The following is a 16,213-nucleotide window of genomic DNA, read 5'->3' as shown; positions in this document are numbered from 1 at the left end:
ATGAAACATTAGACTGTTTTTTTAATGCTTATTTATTTTTGAGAGAGACAGAGACAGAGCACGTATTGGAGGGGCCTAGAGAGAAGAGAAGAGAGGATCTATAGTAGGCTCTGTGCTGACAACAGAGAGCCCCACACCGGGCTTGAACTCACAAACTGTGAGATCATGACCTGAGCTGAAGTCCAAAGGTTAACCAACTGAGCCACCCAGGCACCCCTAGACTGTGTTCTTATTTCAGTTACTTTGTGTTGGAATTGCAAAAAAAAAAAAATTAGCAACAAAATGTATTTAAAAACACACTTCTGTTGGCATTTTGAATGAAATGGCATTTGAATGAAATAGCTAACAATTAACCCTTTATATTGTGGGGGTTTGTTTGTTTGTTTGTTTGCTCCTGGAGTTCTCTTGCAGCTTTAATTCTTGAGTCTCAGGTGGCAGCACCAGACATTAAATCTCCAAATCTCCAAGGGGATTAAATCCATTAAATCCATTAAATCTCCAAAGGGAGAGGTATTATTAAATTTTTTGCTGGTCATTCGTTTCTGAACACAAATGAACAAATTCTTAAACCCACTTATTCATTTCATTATGATCATTAGGAGAAAAATTTAAGCCTAGCTTGCATATTGAAAATAAGAACAAAACACACACACACACACACACACACACACACACACACATACACACACACACCCTGTTGATAATAAATTTCATGGATTCATTTATGTTAAACAAAGTCCAATTTTATTCACTCTTAATATCCTTGTAGTCCATTGTATGCCTTCTGCAGTGATCCTTGTTTCAGTAGCTGTTTGATACCTTCTCTTGCTTCCTCTGTTAACTGTTCTTTTGGAAAATCTACATGGAAAGTGATTATCAAAGAATTCTTGATGTTGTTGTTGTCAAAGTTGGGGAGGCCCTCTCCTTTCTTCCATACCTTGGTTCCTAGTCTGGTGATCTTATCCTGGAAAATATGTACACTGTGGCCATCCAAGTGAGTAATATCTATATCAAAGCCCACCAGAGACTCAACTAGTGTGATTGTCACATTTGTATATAAATCTCCTTTCCTTTCAAATACTGGGTGCTTGACAACTTTGATTCTGAACCGCAGGTCTCCTGGCTCTCCATCCACGTGAGGGTCACCTTCCCCCATAAAAGGATACTCCATGCCATCTCTCACCACAGGTTCTATTTCTACCTCCAGTGTTGGTTCTTCATTCACTAGTCTGACATTAGGGCATTCATTACAGACCACCTTTGGGTCATTTGGAAGCACCCTGGGAAGCATTTGGAAGCTGTGTAGTCCCCATTTTTGCTGGCGGTTGCGTTTTTGTTTGCCAGGAAACTGCCTTGCCACAGGTTTGTTTCTAACTACTTCCACAAAATTTCCTGAATATACTTCATCCAAAGGAACTTCTAGTCTACAATAATATCACTTCCTCTTAGAAAATTTGTCTTGCTCATAAGGGGTTCCTCCAAACATGAAATCACAATCTCCAAAGAAGTATAGAAAAAATGTCTCCATGGGAGCCCTAATGCCATCTTTTAACCCCTTTTCACTATTAACTATCATATTGTTTCCGTTTCTCACTGTCTGACAGAACCTAATAAGTGGAACCTAGATCCTGGAATTTCTCCTGAGCTCCAGGATCATCAGGCTTCCAGTCAGGATGAAGCTGCAGGGCCAGTTTCCTGTGGGCCTTTTTAATGTCTTTTACAGATGCACTTTGAGGCACCCACAAGATCTTATAGAAATCTTGCCTAGCAATCAAGGCCCCATGGAGGTACAGCAGCAACAGGCAGAAGGTGCCCAAGTCCTGCAGGGCCATGGTTTCTCTGTGCCAGCCTCTGTGCCGGTCCCTAGCCACAGACTCCTTACACACCCCGCTGCCGCCTCAGCTCAGAGCTAGCTCGCCTCCTCCTCTACCCAAATCCCACCAAATCAATATTTTAAAATTAAAGTTTACTTCAATCTCAATATTTTATTAGTATTTGTAATTATTCATTTTTATACTTAACAATTTTAGTTTTACATGTAATTTAAATGTAATTTCATTGTCTATATCCGAGTTCTTTTGACCTTATTTATGTATTCATAAATAGTTCCCAAAATACTCATGGGAAATAAGTAACAAACGATGGCATGCATGTCATATTATATAGCTTTTATAAAGTTCCTATTTTAGTGAACCCAGGTGGGTTGTTTTAGTATTTGAACTGTATCTACATTACAAATAGATTACCTGAAAGGTATATCCTACAATGAAAATCCCTTAGAACTCATACCATCCACATAATCTGCTTTATTATATTAATCCAAACTCATTTCTAACAAATCACTACCCTAAACGTTATACTCAAAAAAAAAAAACACTAAACCACTTGAATTTCATAAAACATACCATGTGTTTTTCTGTCTTCTTGCTTTTGGACATAGTCATCCTCCTATTTGCAATGACTTTCTGTCTTTCGTCCACCAGGGGAATGCTTATCTATCTTCCAAGCTTTCATTTAACTATTATCTTCTCAATGAAACCTCCCAGATACCCCTTCACTGTCCATGAAAAACTGATCATTCCTTCCTCTCTGCTACTATAGAATCTATCCATGTCTCTTTCCTTATACTTATCCCTTTTGAATTACTTGTTTGACTCTCTCCTCAATCAAAATATGAGCTCTCTGATGGAAGTGGAGCAGATCACTGGAATAAGAAATTCTTTCAGTTTATAGAAATATACAAATAACATCTCACACTGAAAAGATAAAATAATAAAGAATCCATATCTTAAGATACTACTAGAAAAATGGCACACTTACAGGTTTCATTCAAAGGCCACAAAAATAGAAGATTCTCAGAATCAAAAGACATTAAAATGTAAAAATTTCTGTTTCATTAATTAACATAGATGATTGAATCAATAGATAAATGTTCTGATCCATCCACAATCAATAAAACAGGCTCCCAAAAATAAAGAGCCCGTGTTTCCAGCTTCCCATTCTATGAAAAGTATTGCAGAGTTAAATTTATATTTTCTGCTTGATTTTGTATGATTCAGAAATATTTATGTTTCCCTATCACTAAGTAAATGCTTACAACTAGGAAAAATGGACTATTTTGTTATCTTGAAGTAGTCCCTTTCATATAGTATTTCATAAAGAAAAAAATATCTGGGAGTTAGGGCAATGTTTACATTTGACAGCAATAGTAAACTATGCCAATAACATTCGGTTGCTTCATATACCATGAAATAAAGACACGGTACCACTGTCCAATGCCATAGTTTTCTGATTATTAGCATGATCTATGGCACATTTTTCTGTCTTGTATCTAGTTGTCCATAGCTTGTTTCTAAAACTCGGGCTTTTTCCAATTAGTTATTCATGTTGTTAAATTAACTTGTATTAAAATAGAAACAGTTTGAGATTCAAGAGAAAGAGAAAATAGAATAGGAAGGAAGTTTATTTTGGTTTAATATTTTTCCAGGTTTACATACAACTTTGTCTAATGGCAAAAGCAATCTCAGTTAAAAAAACATTATTTATTTTTTTGCTTATTAATTTAGACTGTATAAAGTTAGCATAACGATGAGCTGGAAACTGTCCTATGTTTGTAAAGATAAAGGAAATGATAATATGCCTTTACAATACAAAGAAGGGTTGCTCTGTGCAAAGCATAATACTAAAAACTGCCACATATCACCAAGAGCTATCACCTATAACCTGTTTACTATATGCTAAATGATTTTTTATATACTATCTTATTTAATCTACATGACAATCCTAGAATTTATGATTTTCTCTGTCCCCATTAATGTGATTTTTTTAACTTAAAATGTCAATAGGTAATTTTTTAAAAATGATAACTAATCAGGTAGAATACACATCTCATATGCACAGCAGAAACACAGAGAATACACGTCTCATACAGCACAAAGAAATGAATAACATGAAGGAAAGGTAAAAGACTCAGAGAGGACAGATCCAGAGACTGAAGCATATGAAAACTCACAATTCCAAAGAAGATAGAAAGAAAATGAGGAGGTAACAAAGAAATAACAGAAGAAATTTCCCTGTGCTAAATAAAGACTTAAGTCTACGATGGCACAAAAGCAGACACATAGACCAATGGAATAGAATAGAAACCCCAGAACTAGACCCACAAACGTATGGCCAACTCATCTTTGACAAAGCAGGAAAGAACATCCAATGGAAAAAAGACAGCCTCTTTAACAAATGGTGCTGGGAGAACTGGACAGCAACATGCAGAAGGTTGAAACTAGACCACTTTCTCACACCATTCACATAAATGAACTCAAAATGGATAAAGGACCTAAATGTGAGACAGGAAACCATCAAAACCTTAGAGGAGAAAGCAGGAAAAGACCTCTCTGACCTCAGCCATAGCAATCTCTTACTCGACACATCCCCAAAGGCAAGGGAATTAAAACCAAAAGTGAATTACTGGGACCTTATGAAGATAAAAAGCTTCTGCACAGCAAAGGAAACAACCAACAAAACTAAAAGGCAACCAACGGAATGGGAAAAGATATTCGCAAATGACATATCGGACAAAGGGCTAGTATCCAAAATCTATAAAGAGCTCACCAAACTCCACACCCGAAAAACAAATAACCCAGTGAAGAAATGGGCAGAAAACATGAATAGACACTTCTCTAAAGAAGACATCCGGATGGCCAACAGGCACATGAAAAGATGTTCAGCGTCGCTCCTTATCAGGGAAATACAAATCAAAACCACACTCAGGTATCACCTCACGCCAGTCAGAGTGGCCAAAATGAACAAATCAGGAGACTATAGATGCTGGAGAGGATGTGGAGAAATGGGAACCCTCTTGCACTGTTGGTGGGAATGCAAATTGGTGCAGCCGCTCTGGAAAGCAGTGTGGAGGTTCCTCAGAAAATTAAAAATAGACCTACCCTATGACCCAGCAATAGCACTGCTAGGAATTTATCCAAGGGATACAGGAGTACTGATGCATAGGGCCACTTGTACCCCAATGTTCATAGCAGCACTCTCAACAATAGCCAAATTATGGAAAGAGCCTAAATGTCCATCAACTGATGAATGGATAAAGAAATTGTGGTTTATATACACAATGGAATATTACGTGGCAATGAGAAAAAATGAAATATGGCCTTTTGTAGCAACATGGATGGAACTGGAGAGTGTGATGCTAAGTGAAATAAGCCATACAGAGAAAGGCAGATACCATATGGTTTCACTCTTATGTGGATCCTGAGAAACTTAACAGGAACCCATGGGGGAGGGGAAGGAAAAAAAAAGAGGTTAGAATGGGAGAGAGCCAAAGCATAGAGACTGTTAAAAACTGAGAACAAACTGAGGGTTGATGGGGGGTGGGAGGGGAGGGGAGGGTGGGTGATGGGTATTGAGGAGGGCACCTTTTGGGATGAGCACTGGGTGTTGTATGGAAACCAATTTGTCAATAAATTTCAAAAAAAAAAAAAGAAATGGTAAAGAAGTGAGCCTTTCAAATTGTCAGGTCAGTACTGAGTAGTTTGATGTATATGTTTTGGATCTGTAACTTAGAACATGGAGCACACAAGATTAAAGTTTTACTTCTTTTATGGAAAAAAAAGACTTAAGTCTACGAGATGGAGAGTAAAAATAGACATTTTCAGCAACAAAATATAACAACAGAACAATACTGAAATGGTTTCTCATTAGTGTGAATCTTTGAAAAAAAGGTATATTCTTATCACTATATACTAATTGAAATAAGTCAGTCAAAGAAAGACAGATACCATATGTTTTCACTCATATGTGGATCTTGATAAACTTAACAGAAGACCATGGGGGAGGGGAAGGGGGAAAAAAAGTCACAGAGAGAGAGAGAAAGGCAAACCATAAGATATTCAAATACAGAGAACAAACTGAGGGTTGATGGGGGGTGGTGGAGAGGGGAAAGTGGATGATGGGCATTGAGGAGGGCACTTGGGATGAGCACTGGGTGTTGTATGGAAACCAATTTGACAATAAATTATATTAAAAAATATTTTTAAACATATAGTTGAACTGTATATTAAAAAGCAAATTGACCTTTAAAAAATAAAATAAAAATCACCTTAAAAAGACAGATTAAATATATTTATTTTTTTTAAATCTCCCAGTAGTCTTCTGGTAGTCACTTATCATTTCCAAAAATATCAACAAATTGCTAACATTTCTCTTTTTGTTAAAGAAAACTTGGAGGGGCGCCTGGGTGGCACAGTCGGTTAAGCGTCCGACTTCAGCCAGGTCACGATCTCGCGGTCCGTGAGTTCGAGCCCCGCGTCAGGCTCTGGGCTGATGGCTCAGAGCCTGGAGCCTGTTTCCGATTCTGTGTCTCTCTCTCTCTCTGCCCCTCCCCCGTTCATGCTGTGTCTCTCTCTGTCCCAAAAATAAATAAACATTGAAAAAAAAAATTAAAAAAAAAAAGAAAACTTGGAAATACTTTTTTAACAACTTAAAAAACTTTGCCATATCTGTAAATCTTTTGTGGTACAAACTATTTGCAATCATTTCCTGTTTCATAATAAAGTGCTACTAAAATGGTATAATTTAGGGAGAAAGAGAAAATATGATTCAGCAAATTAATACTAAAGGAATTACAGTGTTAGCCAATTTCCCTGCCACCTCATCTCCTACCTCAACCTCCCTGTTATGTAACTGCTACATCTGTCATATCTATTTCCTTAGTGATGGATAGTGAGGGAATTCCTCTCCTTCCCCAAACTGCTTGCCCCAAACATATGACAACATAATACATGGCATAAGTCACATCCAATTTAGTGGGAAAAGAATAGTTGACATAATGAATTCTGTTGACTGAACTGACTACCCATCTGGAAGAAGGCAAAATTAAGCTAATTTTAATATTTTATATTTAAATATAAAAAACTAAATTTTTAGAAGAAAAACTAAAAGATAGTATACAAATTGGGATTGGGAAACATTTTGGAATAAAAATAAGAAATATAGAAATCCATAAGGGATAAGATAGAAATAACTAAACACAAAAATATTAAATGTTTGTAGAGTAAAGATATTGTAAATAAAAGACAGAAGATAAATAAGAAATAAAGATAAATATTAGTTACATATCTAAGAGTCAAGGTTAATATTAAAGAGTGCCTAAAATTATTGTTTATAAAAAAGAATAAATCACTGGGTGAATGCACAAAGCATATCAGTATGTAATTCATAAAGGAGAAAATTCAAATGGCCAATAAACAAAAAAAGATGTTTAACATGCTGTCACATAATTTGGTTATTAAAACTAAATACAATAACCTGCAACCAAGCTATTTAACTCTTGGCAATCTGTTCAATATAAATATAACCAATAGTACATAGACAAGAATGTTAATTTAAGCACATGGATAGTGGGGGGTGGGGGAACTGGAGACAGCATGACTATCTAACAATGAGAAAATGGTAGACTAGATGGGAGTACATCCATACTATCACATTTTATCTAGCCCTTAAAAAGAACAAGTTAGATTTCCATCTATTGACTAGAAAAATAATATACTATGAAGTGAGAAAAGTATACTTCAGTTTGTATAACATGATTCCATCAAAAACAAACAAACATAGCTACATGTTTTAAAAACTATTCTTATGTACATTTATATGAACATAGATAAAAGTTAGAGAAATACATATCAGTCTATAAAACTGGATACAACACGGAAAAAAAAGAGGATTTGATGAAGGTGGGAGTCAGGAAGTGCATGTGTATGTGAATTTTTGTTTTTTACTTTGTACATGTTGGATTGTTCATCTATTTAAAATTAGCAGGTGTTACTTTTGTGACTAAGAAAAATAATAAAACAAAATTATGGAAACAGGCATTACTCTAAGCTCTGTATAGGACATTTCAAATAAACATGGGTTAAAAGAGAACTTATCTTAAAAGGGAACAATCTTAAAATGTTTAATCCAATGAACAATCTAGAACACAAAGTTTCTGTTAAAAAGTGTCCATGTTTAAGTTAATTTTTATTTCCAAAGAAATCTAGGACAACAGTATAGTTAGTTCATCATGAATACCACTGGGCTTTAGTTTCATCTATAAGTAAGTGGGGTCAAGCAAAATCTCCTTCCTCTGATGTTCTATGATTCTTCTAGGATATATAAATATATATCATCAAAGGCAGCCTACATGCATTCTATGTGATTGGCAATGTGCAAGGTACATCGGACCTTGATCATATGGACAAGACTTGACACTTACTCTCAAGAAAACTCAGTCTGCCAGCGGGAAAAGGAGGCAGTTAATTCTACCCATTGCAATTAAAAGTATATTAACAGGCCTAGGAACATCTATGAGGTTATAAATAATTCCCTTTAAAAGGTAGCCTTCAAGGATTAACAGGAGTTTACAAGGTGAATCAATATTTCAGCATAAAGGACAAAAATTTAGGGAGAAAATAGAAGAGGATTTTCTGTACATGTTTGAGTGATGAGCAGCCCAGTATGAGTACAACACAAAGTTCATGGAGAATGTCAAAATACAAAGTTGCCAAGCTACTTCATTAGGGTTTCTCCTGCTGAAGAATATGAATTGTAGCCCATGCACAAGCAGTTCTCAAACTTCAATACACATAACACCTTAGGAGTGCTTATTACAATTCAGATTCTTATCTCCCTAGAGACAGCATGACTGTCTCACAAAGGAATGGCTGAACAAAATGGTAGTACATCCGTACTATGATAGTTTATCTAGTTCTTAAAAATAAAAAATTAGATCTCCAATAAATCTCCATCTAATGATTTTATCTGTTTGTTTTAGTTATTGTGTGGTAGTCTCTTCCTTCAGCAGGAAGAAGGAAATGCAGAAAAGAAAAAAACTAATATTTATTGAGTGATGATTATATGTTAGATATTTGCAAGATGCTTTCATTTTTAATCTTCATTTATTTGTTTTTAAGTTCTGTGAAGTATTATTATTACTATTTTGCATGTGAGAAAATGAAGGCTCAGGTGAAGAAACTAAAAAAATCAGAAAACTAATCTGATCCTGATCTAGGATTTGATTCCAGGACTTCTGACTCCAAGTTTAATTGATTCTCCTGGATTTGACTTTGATAAACTTTAGCTGAGGTAGTAAATCCAGGAAGAAAAGCAGATTGCAGGAGATAGATAATAAACTCCGTCTTAGGAATGTAAAAATGGACATTGCTAAAAGATATTATTGAAGAGGAAATGGCTAATAAACAGTTGGAAATATAGATGAAACTCAGGAGAAAACATGGATCGGGAATGATACATTTGGGAGAAACTTTATTCTATGTTGGTGAAAAGTTAAAGGTTAGTCATTTAAAGTGATAATAGAAGAGAAATAAACAACGAAAGAAAGAGAAGAAAATAATTCTTTAAGGAAAGAACCGAAGAAAATATAGTCATATATGAAGCCAGAGTAGAAAAGATTTTTATTAAGTTTTTTAAATTTAATTCCAGTACATTAACATACAGTGTTAATTAGTTTCAGGTGTACAACACAGTGGTTCAACAATTCTATACATTACTCAGTGCTCATCATGGTAAGTGCACTCCTTAGTCCCCTTCACCTATTTCACAACACCCCCCTCCACTTCCCTCTGGTAACCATCAGTTTGTTCTCTACAGATAACCATCTGTTTCTTGGTTTGCCCTCTCTTTTTTCCTTTGTTTATTTGTTTTGTTTCTTTAGATTCCACACACGAGTGAAATCATATAGTATTTGTCTTCCTCTGACTTATTTCACTTACCATTACACTCTCAACATCCATCCATCTTGCTGCAAATGGCGAATTCCCTCTTCTTTATCCATTCATCTGTTGATGGACACTTTTGCTGCTTCCATAATTTGGCTATTGTTAATGCTGCAATAAAGACATGAGCGCATGTATGGCCCTGTATTTTTTTAGGATTATTTATTTTTGAGAAAGAGAGAGAGAGAGAGAAGAGGTGAGGGAGGGGCAAAGAGACAGGAGCCAGAGAATCCCAAGCAGGCTTCCCACTCTCTGTGCAAAGCCTGATGTGGTGCTTGAACTCACAAACCGTAAGATCATGACCTGACCTGAAGTCAAGAGTCAGACCCTTAACTGACTGAGCCACCCAGGTGCCCCAATATTGTTGTACTTTTTGGGTAAATACCCAGTAGTACAATTATTAGAACATAGGGTAGTTCCATTTTTAATTTTTTGAGAAATCTCCGCACTGTTTTCCACAGTAGCTGTACCAGTTTGCATTCCAATCAACAGTACAAGAAGGTTCCTTTTTTCCATATCCTCTCCAATACTTATTGTTTCTTGTGTTTTTTATTTTAGCCATTATAACAGGTATGAGTTGATATCTCATTGACTCAAGACTATTGATATCTCAAAACTATTGATTTGCATTTCCCTGATGATGAGTGATAGTGAGCATCTTTTCATGTGTCTGTTGGCCATCTGTACACCTTCTTTGAAGAAATGTCTGTTCTTGTCTTCTATTCTGTTTTCATTGGATTATTTGCTTTTTGGGGTGTTGAGTTGTATCAGTTCTCTATATATTTTGAATATTAACACTTTATTGGATATGTCATTTACAAATATCTTTTCCCATGTAGTAAATTATCTTTTAGTTTTGTTGATTGCTTCCTTTGCTGTGCAGCAGCTTCTTATTTTGATGTAGTCCCAAGAGTTTATTTTTTGCTTTTGTTTCCTTTGCCTCAGGAGACGTATCTCAAAAAATGTTGCTATGGTCAATGGTAGGCCACCTATGCTCTCTTGTAGGATTTTTAGGATTTCATGTCTCACTTTTAGGTCCAAAATCCATTTTGAGTTTATTTTTGTATATGGTGTTAGAAAGTGGTCCAGTGTCATTCTTTTGCATGTAGAGAAACTGTCTTTTCCCATTGCATATTCTTGGCTTCCATGTCAAGGATTAATTGACCACATAATCATAGGTTTATTTATGGGTTCTCTATTCTGTTCCACCGATCTCTGTGTCTATTGTTGTGCCAGTACCATGATGTTTTGGTTACTACAGATTTGGTATATAACTTGAAGTCTGGAATTGTGCTATCTCCAGTGTTGTTTTTCTTTTTCAAGATTCCTTTGGCTATTCAGAGTCTTGTGTGGTTCCATACAAATTTTTATGATTATTTATTCTAGCTCTGTGACGATTATTCATTCTAGTTCTGTGAAAAGTGGTGTTGGTATTTTGATCGGGATTAAATTAAATCTGGAGATTGCTTTGGGAAGTGTAGATATTTTCACAATATTTGTTCTTCCAATCCATGAGCATGGAATGTCTTTCCATTTGTTTGTGTCATCTTTAATTTCTTTCACCAGTATTTTATAATTTTCATGACATAGGTCTTTAAACTCCCTGGTTAAGTTTATTCCTAGGTATTTGATTATTTTTGGTACAACTATAAATGGGATTGCTTTCTTAATTTCTATTTCTGTTGCTTCATTATCAGTGTTTAGAAATGTGACAGATTTCCCTACATTGATTTTGTATCCTGAGACTTTACTGAATTCATTTATCAGTTCTAGCAGTTTTTTGGTGGAGTCTTTAACGTTTTATAGTATCATGTCATTCTCAAACAGTGAAAGTTTTACTTCTTCCTTACCAATTTGGATGCCTTTTCTTTCTTTTTGTTGTCTTACTGCTATGGTTAGGACTTCCAGTACTATGTTGAATAAAAGTGGTAAGTGGATATCCTTGTTTTTTTCCTGACCTTTGAGGGAAAGTTCTGTTTTTCCCCATTGAGTATGATTTTGGTGTAGGTGTTTCATATAAGGCAAATATTTTTCATATAAGAGGTATGTTCCCTCTAAACTTACTTTGTTGAGGTTTTTTTTTTTTATCATGAATCGATGTTGTATTTTGTCAAATGCTTTTTCTGCATTTATTGAAGTGATGACGTTTTTATCCTTTCTCTTATTGATGTGGTGTATCATGTTGATTGATTTGTGAATATTGTACCACTTGTACAACCTAGGAATAAATCCCACTTGATTGTGGTGAATTATTTTTTTAATATATTGTTAGATTCAGTTTGTTAGTATTTCGTTGAGGATTTTTGCATCTAGATATGTCAAAGATACTGTGCCATTGTTCTCTTTTTGTATGATGTCTTTACCAGGTTTTGGTATCAGGGTAATGCTAGCCTCATAGAATTATTTTGGAAGTTTTCCCTCCTTTTCTATTTTTTTGGAATAGTTTGAGAAGAATAGATATTAACTTTTCTTTAAATGGTTGGTAGAATTTGTCTTTGAAGTCATCCTGGACCTTTGTTTGTTGAGGGTTTTTTGATTGCTGATTCAACTTGATTGCTAGTAATCAGTCTGTTCAAATTTTCTGTTTCTTCCTGCTTTGGTTTTGGTAGGTTATATGTTTCCAGAAATGTATCCATTTCTTCTAGGTTATCCAATTTTTTGGCATATAATTTTTTCACAATATTCTCTTGACAATTGTTCATATTTTTGGTGTTGGTTGGTTGCTATTTATCTTCCCTCATTTGTGATTTTTTTGAGTCTTTTTTTTTATGAGTCTGGCTAGACGTTTATGAATTTTGTTGATCTTTTCAAAGGACCAACTCCTGGTTTCATTGATATGTCCCATTGTTTTTTTTAGTTTCTATATCATTTATTTCTGCTCTAATCTTTATTATTCCCTTCCTTCTGCTGGTTTTAGATTTTGTTTGTTGTTCTTTGTCTAGCTTCTTTAGGTGTAAGGTAAGGTTTTCACTTGAGATTTCTTGCTTATTGAGGTAGATGTGTATTGCTATAAACTTCCCTCTTGGAGCCATTTTTGCTGCACCCTGGGGATTTTGGACCATTGTGTTTTCATTTTCATTTGTCTCCATGTAATTTCTTATTTCTTCTTTTATTTTCTGTTGACCCATTCATTGTTCAGTAGAATGTTTATAAACCTCCATATATCTTTGCTCTTTCTAGATTTTCTCTTGTGGTTGACTTCTAGTTTCATAGCACTGTGGTCAGAAAAGATGCATGGTTTGACTTCAACCTTGTTTAATTTGTTGAAACTTGTTTTGTGGCCCCAGTAGGAAAGAGTAAAGGAGGATGTGATTGACAACGCTGTATGTTGCAAAAAAGAGAAGAAATTTAATGAAGCTACCGGGTTAAATTACTCTACCTTTGATGATATCTATGAGAATAATTTCAGTCAAGCAACAGGAATATAGACCAGATTTCAATGAGTTAAAGAGCAGACAGGTGGGGAAGAAGGAGAGATAATAAGTTTAGATGACTTTTTCTATTCCTGGTAGTGAAGGAAAGATTGCCAAGGCAAAAAAAAAGGTTTAAGGGGAAAATATAACTAAGGGAGGGGTTTTTTTTTTTTTTGCTGTTTTTAGGATGGCAAAAACTTGAGCATAATTTAAGCAAAAGACAAAACCAATGAAGAAGATGTGTTAGAATACGATAGGAGCACAGGCAAAGGGAGTAAACCCTTGTTTGTGAACATCTCTTCCCCTATGGCATAAGGGAAAAAAGGAAAGGGGAATGAAGTGATGGATAGGTTTTCCAGTGAATGGGAGAAAATTAAGTGATCATCTTCCTATTAGTAAAGACAATCTATGCCTAAAATTACTCTAATTTTATTCAATCAGAATAAGTTTTGTTAAGGGAATTTAAAATAAGAGGTATCTGTGTCCACAAACTAGAATGGGAAAATGAGTAAAAGTAGAAAGCATGGAGAATGGCAAGAAAAGGATTAGTGGAAGAGGAATCAGAAACCACAGAGAAAATGGAGAGATAAGCTTTGTGTATAGGAGCCAAAAAATTGTGAATACAAAGATAACAATTATTCTGACATTCATTATGATTTTGGATCAATTCCTTAATTTCTCCACCCCTGGGAGTTTACAGCCTGATTATTCGCTTTCCCAACTATAAAACTATAGGACATGTCAAGTATTGTACAGCTAATGGTAGAATGGTAGTATTTGCCTATCTACCTCAAGAGTAGGGCACAAGAATTAGTTGTTTCAGAGTTTGAGGGATAAACATGATAAATCTGAAAGGAGCAAGGGGAGAAAAAATTATAGAGAAACACTCATTATGTGAATATATTAATGGTTTTTAAAATACATATTATTTTCACTAAATTCATTTGCCATTATTCACTTTCCTACTTTATTTTAGGTACTTCTATTCAGTTGTCTCTGTGCTTTAAATAAAAGGTATTGTCAAACATTTTTTGCAATCTGCTTTTTCCAATTTAATTGCAGTTCATTAGGAAAAAAATCCACTGACAAAAGAAGTTCAATGTTAAAGATTCATCAAGTTTTCAGATGGAGGCCAAATTTTTCATAAATGGTCTAGAGCCATTAATAACTAGTAATCTATTAATTGCTAGAAGGAATCAGAAATGGAAAAGTGATTTGCAGATAAACTGATTTAAAGCTAATTAGAGTTCCTGAATAGCCCACAAACTGTCAATGAGTTCAAAGAATTTCAGTTAAATTAGAATTCTTTGTGGGATTCAATTTAAGAGAAAACTAGAAATGGGAACATCAAAGGAGAGCAAGTGCCATTTAATTTATGCATGGTCTACTGAAGTTGTGAATACATTCACTCTTTCTATGACTTGCCTTGGTTTTATAACATTTTGTATGTTATTTGTAATATAAGTTTAAACAATATAGAGACAAATCCTGAGAGGTTACATACTAGAAAAAACACTGCTTCAGGGATTTCAGAGAGAAATAATTATTTGGTGAAATGTTACCAGATTGGTAGTGTTGTGTTTATCTGATACTTTTAGCTTAAAATATTATGCAACAGCTGGGCAGATGTTAAAAAGATCAAATCCTTGTGACACAGGAAATAACTGACTTATCTATGCCTATGATTATTTTAGCAATAAAAACAAAGCCAATAATTAAGATGTAGCTTGTAATAGTGCCTTTTAAGGAAAAAATATTTTTACTTGTAAAGCAGAACAGTTCAATACAGAACCATTGGGAGGTACATACAATTCCATCATCAGTGCGTATATGTGATACCATGTGATCATGTACCCAGCTACCAAACAGTTAAGTCATTAATAAATATTAACTGACTGCTCAAAATATAACAAACACTGTTAGAGAATGGAGACTCAGATCTGGTTACCAGACACGGCCAATTCCTGGTGAGGCACCAAGAGATTATTAACACTGTCTGTTCACTCCAATGAATATCATCTATCTATTTTTTAACAATACCTGAAGAAGTTAACTAGAGATTTTTTTAAGAATAGCAAAAGGAATTAATTGAGAAAAAATATGATAGTCTAAATATAATATAAAATGAATCTAAAATGTCAATTTTTAACTATTTATCTGAGTTTTAGAGTTATTCAATTCTTAATTCACTTATCCTTAATTCATTTCCAGGGTATTAATAAAAACTTCTAAAAATAATGGGCAATTATGGGCATTTCTTTTTTTATGTTTATTTATTTATTTTGAGAGAGAGAGACATAGAGAGCAGGTGTGAGAGGGGCAGAGAAAGAGGAAATCCCAAGCAGGCTCCATGCTTTCAGGGCAGAGCCATGAACTGTGAGATCGTGACCTGATCGGAAACCATGAGTGGGATGTTTAACCAACTGAGCCATCCCAGTGCCCTATGGTCATTTCTTTATTCAGGTTCTGCAACTAGTTCTCCTCTTCTTAATCTTAACTTATTCAAAATTCAGAATCTTATTCAAAATTCAGAATAGTCAACCAATACTTTCTGAAGAGCTGACACATGCCAGGCACGTGCTGCCTCCACAGAATCATATTATATTGTGATTTCCTGAGTTTCATGACATACCGTATTTTCATGCCAGAGTCATCAATTCATTCTGTGTGCTTATTGGCATAACAGTTATATACAACTCTCTGTCTCTCTGCAAATACTCTAGATTTAGGTGATAGATATAAACAGGCATGTTGGAGGGGGAGTTGTTCATTTCTTTGTATATCTGTCTTATCTGTAAGAGCACAACAGCAGTTGTTAATTTTTTTGTCATTCCTTTTATTAATATTGCCCTTTCCTCACTCCATCTGGTCCTATTATCCCTTATTTTAGTCCCACCTCTTTCCCTCATTCCCCTTCATCTCTCATTCTACCTCTCCATAACCAATGTCACAGAGAGATTTCTGCCAGATAGGTCCTGTCATCCTGCCTCTCACAACATCCCAACAGGGAAAATCAATGAG

The 16,213-nt window shown here is 35.0% G+C and overlaps 1 pseudogene; it reads right to left on the bottom strand.

Annotated features, from left to right (window-relative positions):
• Window positions 1-727: 727 nt before the first annotated feature.
• Window positions 728-1,935, bottom strand: LOC122491699 (annotated as a pseudogene).
• Between the last annotated feature and the right edge of the window lie 14,278 nt (window positions 1,936-16,213).

This window comes from Prionailurus bengalensis, chromosome C2, assembly GCF_016509475.1.
Source record: "Prionailurus bengalensis isolate Pbe53 chromosome C2, Fcat_Pben_1.1_paternal_pri, whole genome shotgun sequence".
In the NCBI taxonomy this organism is placed as follows: Eukaryota; Metazoa; Chordata; class Mammalia; order Carnivora; family Felidae; genus Prionailurus; species Prionailurus bengalensis.
The sequence above is the reverse complement of the archived record's forward strand: the minus strand, read 5'-3'. Positions and strand labels throughout refer to the sequence as shown.